Source organism: Pristiophorus japonicus, unplaced genomic scaffold, assembly GCF_044704955.1.
Source record: "Pristiophorus japonicus isolate sPriJap1 unplaced genomic scaffold, sPriJap1.hap1 HAP1_SCAFFOLD_147, whole genome shotgun sequence".
NCBI classification, from domain to species: domain Eukaryota; kingdom Metazoa; phylum Chordata; class Chondrichthyes; family Pristiophoridae; genus Pristiophorus; species Pristiophorus japonicus.
Window position 1 is genome coordinate 239,535 of NW_027251144.1, and position 16,894 is coordinate 256,428.

At 46.3% G+C, this 16,894-nt stretch overlaps 1 non-coding gene across 1 annotated transcript; it reads left to right on the top strand.

Annotated features, from left to right (window-relative positions):
* The first annotated feature begins 885 nt into the window (after positions 1–885).
* On the top strand, positions 886–957 carry trnac-gca (transfer RNA cysteine (anticodon GCA)). The gene has a single exon. It is a non-coding gene; the product is annotated as a tRNA-Cys (tRNA).
* Positions 958–16,894: the final 15,937 nt, after the last annotated feature.

Consider the following 16,894-nt stretch of genomic DNA (forward strand, 5'->3'; position numbering starts at 1 on the left):
ACACGTGATATTTCTGTAAAGGGCAGCGGAAGAGAAGGATTGAGAACTTCCAGTGTGGGACAGAAGTTGTTTCAGGTGAGCCAACACATTCCTGATCCTCCTCTCTTCTTAGGTAATCCCGGAGTCGAGGATGACTTGCTTCCACATTAAAAATCAGTGGTGATCAGCACAGAGGGAGCTCACTGGTCAGCTCCCGTCTGTTGAGGTCACTGTGCCAGAGGTTTCCCGAGTGTCGTGGTTATCACGTTTGCTTTACATATGCAAAGTCACTGGTTCGATGCCGGGCGAGAACATTGTGTTGAAATTTCCTATAGGGGAACAAGCGGAGGTGAGTCTTATTTCCTGGCAAATGCTAACTGACCTGCTGAAATTTCCAGCATTTGCTGTTTTTATTTGCTCTTTATTCTCCTAGCAAAAGGAATCCCTTATTCCTTAATTGCTCTTTATTTCACCAATAAATAGATAACTTTTAGCGAGAGAAAATGGATCCACTGGGGAACTTTGGCGTGTCGGAATAACCGGTGCTGTTAAATTTGACAAAAGTTGCACCAGATTCCTGGTGTCGCCAGCGATGCGGATTTTGAACCAGACTCCTAAAACACAGTGTGTAAAATGGGATATGGTTGAACAGTTAACATGCAAAGCACAGAACAAATGATTGAAGTATCGACTGTCCCTCAGTCAGCATTTCTTTCATTGTACAAAAGAAGATGACGGGTTAATTAATGATGCTTTCCCGTGAAAACAACACAAAAGTTAAACAAAAACATACGGTGACTGGCAGGTGAGCGCTTCTTCTGATACCTGGTGGTAATGGGCAGGGATTTTAAAGCCCCTTGTATTGCGGAATCTTCATATAGACGAACATCTCACACTCCCTGTGTAGACCTTGTGGCGCAACGGTAGCGCGTCTGACTGCAGATCAGAAGGTTGTGTGTTCAAATCACGTCAAGGTCACTGCTCTTTTGGGTAATCCCGGAATTAATATTTTCTTTGCTGTTTGGCAAGAACCAGACCCTTGCTCCAAGGTCTGTCTCACTGTTTCCCCGGTGTCAGGCAGAGAAACACCTGTTGCCCTCATTTATTTCTTGTGACAAGACACAAAAGTTCAAAATCAACCTGCAGGTGGCCATATACAGCACTGGATAGTCAGGACAGCCGAGCGGTCTAAGCTGTTGTGTTCAAATTGCTCTGAAAGTGTGGGTTTGAATCCCACTTCTAGCACCTTTTATTTTTAGTCATTAAGCAAAACTCATTTGCTTGGCACAACGATCAGCTCCTAAAAAGTGGGATCCTGCAGTTCACCTGCTCGCTCAGCATCTCCGTCTGACCTGGTGCTGAAGTTGGAGATGTTTCCGCAGTGTGGCCGTTCACACGTTCACCTTACTGTCATGTATCTCACACCACTCTACAGTTCTAAGTCATTTTGAACATCTCTTTCAGCCAGGTGTGGGTACCTTCAAAGGGGCTAAAGTTAAAATCTACATCACACAGGATGCCAGACCGGTCCATCACAAGGCTAGAGCTGTGCCTTATGTGATGAGGGAAAAGATTGAACACGAACTGGACCTGCGGGAAGGCATTATCTCATCCGTGGAATTTAGCGACTGGTCAAGTCCCATCATCCCCGTCATGCAGCCTGATGGATCCGTACAAATCTGTGGGGATTACAAGTCTACCATAAACAGAGTCTCCCTGCAGGACCAATACCCGCTGCCCAGAGCAGAGGACCTATTTGCCACGTTGGCTGGAGGAAAACCTTTCTCGAAACTAGATCATACATCTGCGTATATGACGCAAGAACTGACCGAAGAGTCTCAGCTACTCATCACCATCAACACACATCGAGGCCTTTTTATGTACAATCGATGCCCATTCGGCATCAGGTCGGCAGCTGCTATATTCCAGCGCAACATGGAGAGTCTGCTCAAGTCCATCCTGGGGACGGTTGTGTTTCAAGATGACATACTCATCACGGGCAGGGACACCGACTCCCATCTCCGCAATTTGCAGGAAGTACTAAGTCGATTGGATCGAGAAGGCCTAAGAGTTAAGAAATCCAAGTGTCTGTTTCTCGCGCCTGAGGTTGAATTTTTGGGCAGAAGGATTGCCGCTGATGAAATCTGCCCAACAGAATCAAAAACCGAAGCAATTCGTCTGGCACCCAGGCCCTGGAATATCTCGGAACTGCCTGCCTTTCTCGGGCTATTCAATTACTTTGGGAACTTTATGCAGAACTTGAGCACGCTGCTGGAGCCTCTCCACATGCTACTCAGAAAGGGGTGAGATTGGTTTTGGGGGGACACCCAAGAACGCGCCTTCAATAAAGAACTCAATCTTCTATGTTCCAACAGTGTTTTAGCCTTTTTTGACCCAGGTAAAAAGTTAGTTCTTAAATGTGATGCGTCAGCGTACAGGGTCGGGTGCGTTTTACAGCATGTCAATGATGCGGGTAAATTACAACCCATTGCTTATGCCTCCAGGTCACTTTCGCGGGCGGCGTGCGGGTACGATATGGTTGAGAAGGAGGAGCTCGCGTGCGTGTACGGTGTCAAAAAGATGCACCAATACCTTTTCGTGGCCAAGTTCGGGTTAGAAACCAACCATAAACCCCTCACGTCCCCGCTACCTGAGTGCAAGGCAATAAACGCCAAAGCCTCGGCACGCATTCAGCGGTGGGCACTCATGCTGGTGTCTTACGACTACACAATAAGGCACAGACCAGGCACAGACAACTGTGCCGATGCACTTAGCAGGCTACCCCTGGCGACCACAGAAGGTTCGGACGAACAGGACTGTGAGATGGTCATGGCAATCAATGCCTTTGAATCCACAGGTTCGCCCATGATGTCGCTCCAAATCAGAGCCTGGACGAAAGATGCGTTTTAACAGGTGACTGGGCAGAGACCCGCGATGCCTGCCCCGAGGAGATCAAACCTTTCCATAGGCGCAGGCATGAACTATCACTACAGGCAGACTGCCTGATGTGGGCAGCCGAGTAGTTATGCCCTTGCGAGGCTGAGAGGCGTTTGTCCGGGAGCTCCACCGCGAGCACCCGGGGATCGTCCTAATGAAGGCCATAGCCAGATCCCACGTCTGGTGGCCTAGCATTGACGCGGACTTGGAGCTCTGCATCCGTCGGTGCACCATTTGTGCCCAACTCAGTAATGCCCCCAGGGAGGCCCCCTTAAGCCCCTGTCCCTGGCTCACAAAAACCGTGGTCGCGGGTGCATGTAGACTATGCGGGCCCATTCATGGGCAAAATGTTCCTCGTAGACGTTGATGCATTTTCAAAATGGATCGAGTTCACCATTTTAAACTCGAGCACTACATCCACCACTGTGGAGAGCCTGAGAACCATGTTTGCAATGCACGGAATTCCTGACATATTGGTCAGTGATAATGGTCCGTGCTTCACTAGCGCAGAATTTCAAGAATTTATAGTTGACCACGGCATAAATCACGTTAAGACGGCACCGTTAAAGCCGGCCTCCAATGCCAGGCGGAGCAAGCAGTGCAGATCATTAAACAAGGCATGCTCAGAATCCAAGGTCCCATGCTGCAGAGCCGCCTGTCGCGACTGCTGCTGGCATACAGATCTCGTCCACATTCGTTGACTGGGGTTCCCCCCGCGCAACTATTGATGAAATGAACCTTAAAGACCAGGCTCTCGTTAATCCTCCCAGACATGCATGAAATTGTTGAGGCTAAGCGCCGGAAGCTAACTGAGTACCATGACCTAAATTTGAGGGGGAGGTGGAATGAGATAGGGGACAAAGTGCTTGTGCTAAACTATGGCAGGGGTCCCAAACGACGTACAGGGACAGTAACAGGCAAGGAAGGAAACAGGCTACTGGTTGTACAAATGGACAATCGCCAAACCTGCCGGAGGCATGTAGACCAAGTAAAAAGTAGATTCACCAACAATACTGCAGGACGAGAGGCAGACTACAGAATGGAACTCACACCATACCTGGTGGACAGACAGAGGGAACAACATGAGGAAAGGGCAGTCTCAACAGACAGCCCAGGCGAGATACCAGCAATCACACTGAAAGAAAAACAGGCACCAAGGCAAACAACTGAACCACAACTAAGACGCTCCACGCGAGAGCGTAGACCACCTGAGAGTCTGAATCTATAAAGACAATAAGACCTTGGGGGAGTTTGATGTCATGTATCTCACACTACTGTATATAACTGTATCTTACCATGCTATACATGACTGTAACTAGATATGACCTGTAACCACAAGCATACGTTACCACCAGAGGTGCACTTGTAGGAGACACTGCATACCTGTTCCACACAGGTATATAAAGGCAGGTCTCAGGCAAGTGTGGCACTTGAGAGCTGTGAAATAAAGGTGCAGGTCCAGAGTGACCTTGACTTCAGCATGTGCCTCGTCTGAGTCTGTACTGCAGGGTCAGGACTTTACACTTACAAGCGAAAGCTCACCGGGTGGGAATATTTTCTGGAGCTGTCTCCTCATGCATGCTCAGGGGCGAGTTTGTTCTCCTGTGAAAGGTTATAAGATCATAAACATGTCAGGATTCGGAGCCGGAGTAGGCCTTTCGGCCCCTCGAGCCTGGTCCGCCATTCAAGAGGATCCTGTCAGTTCCTCGACAGCAAGTTTAAACATCAGGGGCGGAGCCAACAGGCGCCTGGCTGCAATCAGCGACAAAAAGGTGCATTTGGCAGAAGCCCGGCTCGGTCAATCGGTCGAGCATGAGAATCTTAATCTTGGATTCAGGGGTGTGAGCCCCACGTTAATTGTTAAAACATGTCCCATTTTACACACTGTGCTTTAGGGATCTGATTCAAAATGTTCATTGCTGGTAACATCAACAGGAGACTGGGGAAATAGTGCAACTGACTTTAGAGCAAGGGTCTGGTTATTGTGAAACAGCAAAGGAAATATCAATTCTGGAAGAATGACATCGAAAAGAAATGTGACCCCGACACCCAGAAAGAAGTGTTAAGGCAGAAGATTAAATGCTGCATTCATCTGTGCAAAATATTCCTTTCACAAACATTTCTCTGACCAAAACTGCACAAAACAAAAATGTTCCTTTCAAATTCATTAAACTCCCGAATTTCCGCTTCACCAGAATCTCCTGAATCAGATGCTTCTTGTTTTGCCGACTCAATCCATGTCCCTTTGCAATGTTCTGCTTCCACCCACACTATGAAATGTGCCACTAACTTATAGAATCATGGAATGGTTACAGCACGGAAGGCCATTCGGCCCGTCGAGCCCGTGCCGACTCTCAGCGTGTCCCACTCCCCCGCTCTTTCCCCTGAGGCCTGCAATTGTTTTTCCTTCAGACACTTATCCAACTCCTGTTTGAAAGATAAGATTGAGTCTGCCTCCAGTACATTCCAGATCCTAACCACTCGCTGCTAAATAGCCAGCTCCTGTTCCTATGTGTAAAGTCTGGGAAACACTGGATCAATTCCTACCACACTCACAGCCTTCCTAAATATAGCACCGTCTTTCTATTCTCGTAAAACAAGCTCCTGAAGTATAGTCCAGCTGTGTAGGTTAAAGCTCTGGTTATGTTCCTAACATTACTTCAAATGCAGTGTTTCCGTAGTGTAGTGGTTGTCACATTTGCCGAACACGCGAAAAGTTCCTGGTTCAAAATTGGGTGGAAACATTTTGAAAACTTGCTCAATTAAATATTGGAAAAAATGGATTGATTCATATTCGTGGTTCAATATTAACAAAACACAATGTCCCACAACCTTGTAAAATTTTCTGATATCACTGTACAGTTCTGTATACACTGAAACTCTACACTTGAACTGAATGCTCATAAAAGTATTGGAGTGGGAACTCACTGGGTAACAGCACAGCTGGTAATGTTTGCGGAATATGTTTGTGCAGTCAAAACGCGCAATGACAAACTGGAACGGTGCAGCACCGAATCCTCAGGGAAAACACAGTTAAAAACTTCGCTTCTGGGTGGGCTTGAACCACCAACTTTTAGGTTAATAGCCTAACGCGCTAAACCATTGCGTCACAGAGACTGACGTAAGTGCACACTGCACGACATCCAAAACCAGGGTGTCAGTCAGTTATACCTTCAGATTGCTCCGACCGGGATGGAACTTGTCCACTCTCAGTTGTACTTTTCCCAAATAAAGGGTGGACATTCAGTGTGGATGTATGGAAGCAGTCTGGTCCCGCACACTGCAGACACTTCCATGTCACCGCCAACCAGCTCTCCCACAACCGGTGTGATCTGCCTTCCAGCCTTCCGGTGCCTTGTCTGTGACGAAGTATTCTGATTGTCCCGAAGACGGTATTCGGTTTTAATTCCTTTTCTGCTCCCGACTGCAGATATTCCTGTGAATAAACGCGAAGAAAGTGCTTACAGGGTCAGTTCGATTGACCGTTTCTTTGCTTGGTGAAATTTCAAAGATTGAAAGCGACGCACATCAACCCCAGAAAATGCTGGAAACACTCAGCAGGTCGGGCAGTATCTGTGGAGGTGGGAAAGTGGGAATAATCGATGGGTTTGTTTGCGGCTTTGATCTGCTGCTGGGAAGTGAGGCAGCGCTGCAGGATGCTTTTTTTCGAGGTGTAAGCAGAGGTTTCCGTCGTGTAACGGTTATCACGTTCGCCACACATTTGAAATATCCTCGATTTGAGCACGGACAGAAACATTGTTTTGGAGAATATTTTTCTGTGGAATACATTTTTTAAAAGTAGCCCCAGGTTCCTTGTATCATGATCGATGGGCATTTTAACTCACTCTCCTAAAATACAGTGTGTGTAAAATCAGATAGGGGATAAAAGTTCATCAATGATTAAAGTTCCTTAACTCATTAAAGTTCAGTTCTTGAATTTTCCATCAATTCATTTCATAAACATAATTGAAGTGTGTGAGAGAATTAATAATGGGCTTTAATCGTTAAGGACCCCATTACTTTATGTTATACACCCAGGTTACACACTCTCTTGCTTCTGAAAGAGTTGAGGTCCATGTGGGGGTGATTGGGCACATCTTTCCCCACATTACAAGTGTGTCAGGAAACCAACCATCCAAAGCCCTTTCATTAACCACAGGGGTTCCCGCAATTGTCTGGTCTCAAAGCGGTTTTAGTCCTTGTCAATATCTCTTGTCCATTTCCCGATGTTTCCCGATTCTGTCGGTCTCCCTGGCTCTCTTCAATCTGTGTGTGGCCACCTACGGATTGGATTTCAATGAATACCTGTGTTTGTGTTTTCAATAACAACAGAAAATGTTTCTTATATATTTCTTATGTTCTCTCCAAATCCTCGATATCCTTCCTAAATTGTGGTGCCCAGAACTGTAAACAGGATCCAACTGAGGCCTAAGCAGGGATTTATAAAGCTTTGGTGTAAGTTCCTCACCAGTGTAATCTATTTCACGTTATAAAGCCAAGGGTCCTGTATTCTTTTTTAATAACCTTATCAACTTGTCTACCCACCTTCAAATATTGCTGTGTGTAAATCTCTCGGTCACTCTGTTTCTGCATCCCCTTTAAAACAACACCATTTAGTTGAAGTTTCCAAAGATCACCACCGTGTGTTTCCCAGACCTTACACAGAGGGACATAGCAACAGGAGGAGACCATTTAGCCCCTCGAGCCTGTTCCACTATTCAGTGAGATCATGGCTGATCTGATCTTGGCCTCAGCTCCACTTCCCTGCCATCTCCGCCTAACCCTTGACTCCCATTACGTTCAAAAATCTGTCTACCTCCACCTTAAATATATTCAATGACCGAGCCTTCACAGATCTCAGGGGTAGAAATACAAAGATTCACGCCCCTCTGAGGGAAGAAATTCCTCCTCATCCCCATTTTAAATGGGCAACCCCTTATTCTGAAACTATGTCCCCTCGTTCTAGATTCCCCCACGAGGGGAAACATCCTCTCTGCATCTACCCTGTCTAGCCCCCTCAGAATCTTACACCTTTCAAAGATATCATCTCTCACTCTGCTAATCTCCAATAGGTAGATCCCAACCTGTTCAACCATTCTTCATAAGACAACCTTGTGAACCTTCTGTGAAATGCCCCCAATGTAAGTTTATCCCTCCTGAAATGAGGAGAGCAAAACTGTACGCAGTACTCCAGGTGTGGTTTCACCTGTGCTCTGTACAGTTGTTGCAGGACTTCCGTACTTTTATATTCCATCCCCCTTGAAATAAAGGCCAACTTTCCATTTGCCTTCCTAATTACTTGCTGTATCTGCATGCTAACTTTTTGTGATCAGGAAGGCCAATGGTATCTTGGCCTTTATTGCAAAGTGGATGGAGTATAAAAGCAGGGAAGTCCTGCGACAGCTGTATAACGTATTGGTGAGGCCACACCTGGAATACTGCATGCAGTTTTGTTTTCCATATTTACGAAAGGCTATACTTGCTTTGGAGGCAGTTCAGAGAAGGTTCACTAGTTTGATTCTGGAGATGAGGGGTTTGACTTATAAGGAAAGGTTGAGTGGGTTGGGCCTCTGCTCATTGGAATTCAGAAGAATGAGAGGTGATCTTATCGAAACGTGTAAGATTATGAGGGGGCTTGAGATGGTGGATGCAGAGAGGATGTTTCCACTGATGGGGAGACTAGAACTAGAGGGCATGATCTTAGAATAAGGGGCCACCCATTTAAAACTGAGATGAGGAGAAATTTCTTCTCTCAGAGGGTTGTAAAACTGTGGAATTCCCTGCCTCAGTGAGCTGTGGAAGCTGGGACATTGAATAAATTTAAGAGAGAAATTGACAGCTTTTTAAATGATATGGGGATAAGGGGTTATGGGGAGCTGCAGTGAAATGGAGCTGAGTCCATGATCGGATAAGCCATGATCTTATTGAATGGCGGAGCAGGCTCGAGGGGCCGTATGGCCTACTCCTGCTCCTATTTCTTATGTTCTTCTGTAAAAGGACTCCCAGATCCCTCTGCTCCACAGCATTTTGTAACCTCTCCCCATTTACGTAATTATTAGCTTTTTTTGTTTTACCGACCAAAGTGAATAACCTCATATTTCCCACATTATACTGCAGCTGCCAATTTTTTGCTCACTCACTGACCCTATCTATATCGCTTTGCAGATTGTTTGCGTCCTCCTCACAACTTGCTTTCCCACCATATCTTTGTATCAGCAGCAAATTTGTCTACATTACAAACATGCAGAGCCCAGAACAAATTATTTTGCACCCTGGCGATGTTTTCCCATTGCCTTTGAAGGCGTATTACGCAGATTACCCAGAATGAAACCGTACATTTAAGATTTATACTATGAGGGAAAATTGCACCTTATTTTATTAGTTCGAGGTGTTTCATTAATTGATTTGACATGCTGTATTTGTTTGAGGTGCTGTGGAAAAATGGATCCTTACTCATTGCTGACTCTAAGTTAGAACAAATGAGTGTTCGACAGTAAAATGAGCACTGCACTTTAATTGAGAATTACATATCCAGAGTTATAGTAGGTAGCCGCACACCGCAGTGAAGTAGAGCAGACCCGAGAGACTCAGCTAACATTTGGAAAGTAATCACTGAATTAACACAGAAGAGTGCAAAACATTCATCAGAACAATGTACAATCAATACAATGTGTCTGATTGTGTTTGAAGGAACACGGCCATTGGAGAGAGAGCATCATTTCCAATTACATTATATAATAAGTCTGATCAACATTTTCCAGTTTTGGGACGTTTAGCTTCAATTTCGGAATTTTGCATTTAAACATATTCTATGTTATGAGGGACTCAAATCAGCGGCCGTAATGTGTTTGTTCAAACTACAGAAACTAATTTCAACTCTGTTGCATATTGACTGTCCCAGTGGGGAGCCCACAGGATATAATTGAAAGGCTCCAGGAATATTTCAGAGTTTAATTCAGAGAGATTGCCGAAAGCATGAAGAGGCAGCATCGCTTTACACAGAAAATGCCTAATACGTCCTTACTACAGAGTATAAATACACATGAGGCCCATGCTTGAGAGAAGGTCAGTCTGTGACCTGTACTTTATTCCTTCGCACTCAAGTGATGAAGGTGGGTGGAGCTTCCCCTTTTATACCTGAAGGTCCAAGTTAGGTGTATCTCCCACCGAGTGGTCAGTGTTCTCACGGTGTACAACTTAGGTCAGTTTATACATGGGTTACAATGCTGGTTGAATACATGACATCACCTCCTACTCCAAAGTCTTATTGGGATCACAGGTTGAGTCTCTCTAGTGGTTTACGCTCCCTTGTAGAGCGCCTGAGTTGGGGCTCCAGTTGTTGGGCGCCGGCCTGAGCGTCTGCTGTTTGCAGTGCTCAGGCCTGTCCGGACTGCCCACAGTGACTGGGCTCTCCTCCCTTTGGTTCCGGTGTTCGGTCACCTGTGGTGGAGTGAACTCTATATCGTTCTCTTCCTCTGCTTCTTCTATGGGGTTGCTGAACCTCCTTTTTGTATGATCCACATGTTTGCGGCAGATTTGTCCATTGGTAAGTTTAACTACCAGAAACTTATTTCCCTCTTTGGCAACCACAGTGCCTGCGAGACATTTGGGCCCTGCAGCGTAGTTGAGGACAAAAACAGGGTCATTTACATCAATACATCATGCCCTCGCATTCCTGTCATGGTAGTAATATTGTGACTGGCGCCTGCTCTCGACAATTTCTTTCATGTTGGGGTGTATAAGGGATAATCGGGTTTTGAGCGTCCTTTTCATTAGTAGCTCTGCGGGTGGAACCCCTGTGAGCGAGTGTGGTCGGGATCTATAGGCCAACAGGAGGCGTGACAAGCAGGTTTGTAGGGAACCCCCTTGGAATCTGAGCATCCCCTGTTTGATTATCTGCACATCGTTCTGCCTGGCTGTTTGAGGCTGGCTTGAACGGTGCCGTTCTAACATGGTTAATTTCATTGCCTGCCATGAAGTCCTGGAATTCAGTGCTTGTGAAGCACGGGCCATTGTCACTGACCAAGATGTCCGCTAGACTGTGGGCGGCGAACATTGCCCGTAGACTTTCTACCGTGGCAGAGGATGTGCTTGAATTTAAAATGTCACACTCGATCCATTTGGAGTAGGCGTCTACTACAACCAAAAACATTTTCCCCATGAAAGGACCTGCGTAGTCCACATGAATGCGTGACCAAGGCTTGGCCAGGGGTTAAGGGGGGCTTCCCTGGGCGCATGGCCCAGCTGGGCACATGTGTTGCACCTGCGAACACAAAGTTCCAGATCTGCGTCTATCCCTGGCAACCAAACGTGTGACCTGGCAATTGCCTTCATCGTGACAATGCCCGGGTGCCCTTTGTGGAGTTCTCTGATGAACACCTCTCTGCCCATCTGGGGCATGACTACGCGGTTTCCCCACAGTAGGCAATCGGCTTGAATCGAGAGTTCATCCCTGCCCCTGTGAAATGGTTTAAATTCCTCAGGGCATGCCCTGTACGTGGCTGCCCAGTCCCCATTCAGGACACATTTCTTGACTAGAGACAATAGCGGGTCTCTATTTGTCCAGACTTTAATCTGACGGGCTGTCACTGGTGAGCCTTCGCTTCCGAAAGCTTCAATAGCCATGACCATCTCAGCACCATGCTCGGTAGCCCCCTCAGTGGTGGCAAGTGGGAGCCTGCTGAGTGCATCGGCGCAGTTTTCAGTGCCCGGTGTGTGCCGAATTGCGTAGTCATAGGCAGCTAACGTGAGTGCCCACCTCTGTATGCGGGCCGATGCGTTTGCATTTATGGCCTTGTTTTCGGCCAAAAGGGACGTTAGGGGTTTGTGATCTGTCTCCAGCTCAAATTTCCTGCCAAACAGGTACTGGTGCATTTTGTTTACCACATATACACATGCGAGCGCCTCCTTTTCTACCATCCCGTAGCCCCTTTCTGCCTGGGACAGACTTCTGGAGGCATAAGCTACCGGCTGTAACTGACCCTTGGCATTGACATGCTGCAACACACACCCGACACCATAGAACGACAGATCGCACGTTAACACAAGTTTCTTACATGGGTCATATAGCGTTAACAGATTGTTGGAACATAACAAATTGCGTGCTCTATTAAAAGCCCTTTCCTGGCTGTCCCCCCAGACCCATTCACGACCTTTGCATAGGAGCACGTGCAGCGGTTCCAGCAGCGTGCTCAATTTGGGAAGAAAGTTGCCAAAATAATTCAGGAGCCCCAGGAATAAACGCAGTTCCGTCGTGTTACGGGGTCTGGGTGCTCTCTGGATCGCTTCCATCTTGGATGCAGTTGGGCTGATCCCGTCTGCTGCTACCCTCATCCCCAGGAATTCTACCTCTGGAGCTAGGAAGACGCACTTCGCAGTTTTCAGGTGCAGACCTACCCGGTCCAATCTGCGTAGCACCTCCTCCAGGTTGTGGAGGTGTTCTTCAGTTTCGTAACCCGTAATGAGGATATCGTCCTGAAAAACCACCGTCCCTGGAATCGACTTGAGGAGGTTTTCCATATTTCGTTGGAAGAGCGCGGCGACCGAGCGAATCCCGAACGGACATCTGTTGTACTCAAACAACCCCTAGTGTGTCGTGATGGTGGTCAGCTTCTTCGACTCACTCGCCAGCTCCTGGGTCAGGTAAGCTGAGGTCAGGTCCAATTTTGAAAAAAGTATGCCACCGGATAGCGTCGCAAAGAGGTCCTCCGCTCTCGGTAGTGGGTACTGGTCTTGGAGTGACACCCGATTGATGGTGGCCTTGTAATCGCCACATATCCTGACTGACCCATCCGCCTTGAGCACTGGCACAATCGGGCTCGCCCAGTCACTGAATTCGACTGGCGAGATGATGCCTTCCCTCAGGAGGCGGTCCAATTCGCCTTCCATCTTTTCCCGCATCACGTGCGGCGCCGCTCTGGCCTTGTGTTGTACTGGCCTGGCGTCCGGGTTTATGTGAATCATTACCTTGGCCCCCATGAAAGTGCCAATGCCGGGTTGAAATAATGAGTCAAATTTGTCCAGGACCTGTGAGCATGATACTCGCTCCACAGAGGAAATTGCATTGACATCGCCCCATTTCCAGTTCATGACAGCAAGCCAACTCCTCCCCAATAGTGGGGGCCGTCCTATGGGACAATCCAGAGTGGCAACCTGTTCTCTGAATCTTTGTGGGTCACGACTACCGTGGCGCTGCCTTGCACCGGAATGATCTCCTTGGTGTAAGTCCGTAGCTGTGCGTCAATCGGCGATAATTTTGGCCTCCTGGCCTTGGATGCCCACAACTTTTTGAACTGTTTGATACCCATCAGGGACTGGCTGGCACTCGTGTCTAACTCCATTGATACTGGGATGCCATTGAGGAGCACTTTCATCAATATTGGTGGCGTCCTGGTGTATGAACTGTATACGTGCTCCACATGAACTCGCTGAACTTCAGCTTCCAGCGATTTCCCCCAGTGTGCATTTCTGCAATTTCTGCAGGCATTTTGCTCATCTCTGCAAACTCCGGCTGAATGTATGCCTCCACGCCTCCAGCATGAGTTACGGTTTGAAACTAAAGGTCCCTTTCCAGTCGATCGTCCCTGACTGCCCCTGTTATTGTTCTTGAGTGCACTATTAACAGGTGTTGATGGCCCCATTACTGGCCGTATTGTCCCTTGCAATGGCGTGAATCACTGTTTAGCTTGCCATTGTCTCTGTCGAACTCCCCCTCTGGGTTCGACAACATGTTGGGGCATGCCTGACTGCCCTTGTCTGCCTGGAGAACTGTGTGCTGCTTTAACAATGTTGAATCTCTGTCCCAACCATTCCTTAACACAGTACCTCTCGTCTGTTCTGCTAGTGGCCATGCTCGCGTGGTTTAAATCCCAGTTTCTTGTCGCCATTGATAGGTCCTTACTTCACAGTATAAATGCACACAAGGCCTATGCTTGAGAGTAGGTCAGTCTGTGACCTGTCCTTTATTCCATAGCACTCAAGTGATGAAGGTGGGTGGAGCTTCCCCTTTTATACCTGAAGGTCCAGGTTAGGAGTGTCTCCCACCTAGTGGTCAGTGTTCTCACGGTGTACAACTTAGGTCAGTTTATACATGGGTTACAATGCTGGTTGAATACATGACAATGCCTGCGACATTTTCCATCATTGATAAAATATTCTACGTGATCCTTGCAGTCACTGCTCTTCCTGGTCAGTGATTATATTCATTGACGTTGTGTAACTCTGTGTGTGATCCATATTTGGCCTTGTTCTGTATCTGACAATGTAGTGATGACCATTAAATGATAGGGGCAGTGACATAATTTCAAAAAATCGGAAGTCCACATTAGCCAAATTCCCACTGCTCATTTATGCCATTCCTTTAACAGAAACCGTAACTCTGTACTCTGCAGACATGCAAATTATGAAGTTATTGCTGTTGTTGGAACACTTTGTATACTTGCACCTGCCCTCGGCACTAAAAGCTCTCTTTCTTACTGGGATTCGCTGTCACAATATGGTTGTGAGAGCTGAGAGGCACTGGGCAGATTGCAATATCTGACCGGACTGAATCTGCATTACTGGGACTATCTGTCATTGTACAACTGTATTGAGTGTCGTTCATTGACTGGGGTCGAACATCTGACCATAGTGGCCATGTAATTACTGGAATTCTTTGAGGATACAACGAGCATGGTGGATAGAGGTGTACCGATGGATGTGGTGTATTTAGATTTCCAAAAGGCATTCGATAACGTTCCACACAAAAGGTTACTGCAGAAGATAAAGGTACGCGGAGTCAGAGGAAATGTATTAGCATGGATAGAGAATTGGCTGGCGAACAGAAAGCAGAGAGTCAGGATAAATGGGTCCTTTTCCGGTTGGAAATCAGTGGTTAGTGGTGTGCCACAGGGATCAGTGCTGGGACCACAACTGTTTACAATATACATAGATGACCTAGAAGAGGGGACAGAGTGTAGTGCAACAAAATTTGCAGATGACACTAAGATTAGTGGGAAAGCGGGTTGTGTAGAGGACTCAGAGAGGCTGCAAGGAGATGTGGATAGGTTAAGCGAATGGGCTAAGGTTTGGCAGATGGAATACAATGTCGGAAAGTGTGAGGTCATCCACCTTGGGGAAAAAAAAACAGTAAAAGGGAATATTATTTGAATGGGGAGAAATTACAACATGCTGTGGTGCAGAGGGACCTGGGGGTCCTTGTGCATGAATCCCAAAAGGTTAGTTTGCAGGTGCAGCAGGTAATCAGGAAGGCGAATGGAATGTTGGCCTTCATTGCGAGAGGGATGGAGTACAAAAGCAGGGAGGTCTTGCTGCAACTGTATAAGGTATTAGGAAGGCCGCACCTGGAGCACTGCGTTCAGTTTTGGTAACCTTACTTAAGGAGGGATATACTAGCTTTGGAAGGGGTACAGAGACGATTCACTAGGCTGATTCCAGAAATGAGGGGGTTAACTTATGATGATAGATTGAGTAGACTGGGTCTTTACTCCTTGGAGTTCAGAAGGATGAGGGGTTATCTTATAGAAACATTTAAAATCATGAAAGGGATAGACAAGATAGAGGCAGAGAGGTTGTTTCCATTGGTGGGGGAGACTAGAACTAAGGGGCACGGCCTCAAAATAAGGAGGAGCCAATTTAAAACCAAGTTGAGAAAGAATTTCTTCTCCCAGAGGGTTGTGAATCTGTGGAATTCTCTGCCCAAGGAAGCAGTTGAGGCTAGCTCATTGAATGTTTTGAAGTCAAAGATAGATAGATTTCTAACCAATAAGGGAATTAAGGGTTACGGGGAGAGGGCGGGTAAGTGGAGCTGAGTCCACGACCAGATCAGCCATGATCTTATTGAATGGCGGAGCAGGCTCGAGGGGCTAGATGGCCTACTCCTGTTCCTAATTCTTATGTTCTTATGTTCTTATGTTCTTATAACACGGCGATGAGAATTGTACAGTGTACAGCAAGTGTGGTCTAAAGAAAGTTTTATACCAGTTCAACAGAACTTCACTACTTTTCAACACTATCCGTCTTGAATTAACCCTTGGTGCTCCATTTTCTTTTTATGGATGTATAACCCGCATCACGACCTTTACTGTTTTTTTGTATTTCTACTCTGAGATCCCTTTGCTCCTTGACCTCACTTAGATTCTTATTCTCACGTAGTATTTGACCTTATCTTTCTTACCAAATTACATGACCTCACTCTGTCTGTGTTGGATTGAATTTGCCAATTCAATGTCCAGTCTACAAGATTATTAATGTCTTGTTGTAGTTTGTTGCAGTCCTCCTTAATAATGTCTATCAGCCCCACCCCAATTTGGCCTCATCTGAAAGTGTAGAAATTGTTTTTTTGATTCCAAAGTCTAAATGGACAATTTAAATTGTGAACAGCATTGGTCCCACACTGATCCTCATGGGAGCCCACTTTACACCTTCTGCACTCAGAATAACAGTCCTATATCAGCTTTCTGTCTTGGGGTCAGCTCGCTATACATTCCACGACTTGTCCTCTAACACCGCAAGCTCTGACCTTATTCATTATCCTAATATGTGGTACCTCATCAAAGACTTTTTGGAAATTTCAGTATATTATATCGACCACATTACCCTGGTCTACTCTCCCTGTTACTTCTTCAATGAAATCAAAGAAGTTGGTCAAGCAAGACTTTTGCTTTTGAATCCACGCTGATTATACATAATTATATTTTTGGTTTATAGATATTCTTCTATTCTCTACTTTAGTAGGGATTCCATTATTTTCCTACCACCGAAGTTCCACTGACTGGTCTATAGTTCCCCGGACATGTTCTATCTTCCATCTCAAATATAAGTATTACGTTAGCTATCCGCCATTCCTCTGACACTACACATTTTTCAAACTAATCATTAAATATTTGTAATAGTGCTCCTGCTATCTCTTCGCTGAATTATTTTAAAGTGTATGGATGTAATCCATCCAGACCAGGGGTTCAATCCTCCTTTCATTTGG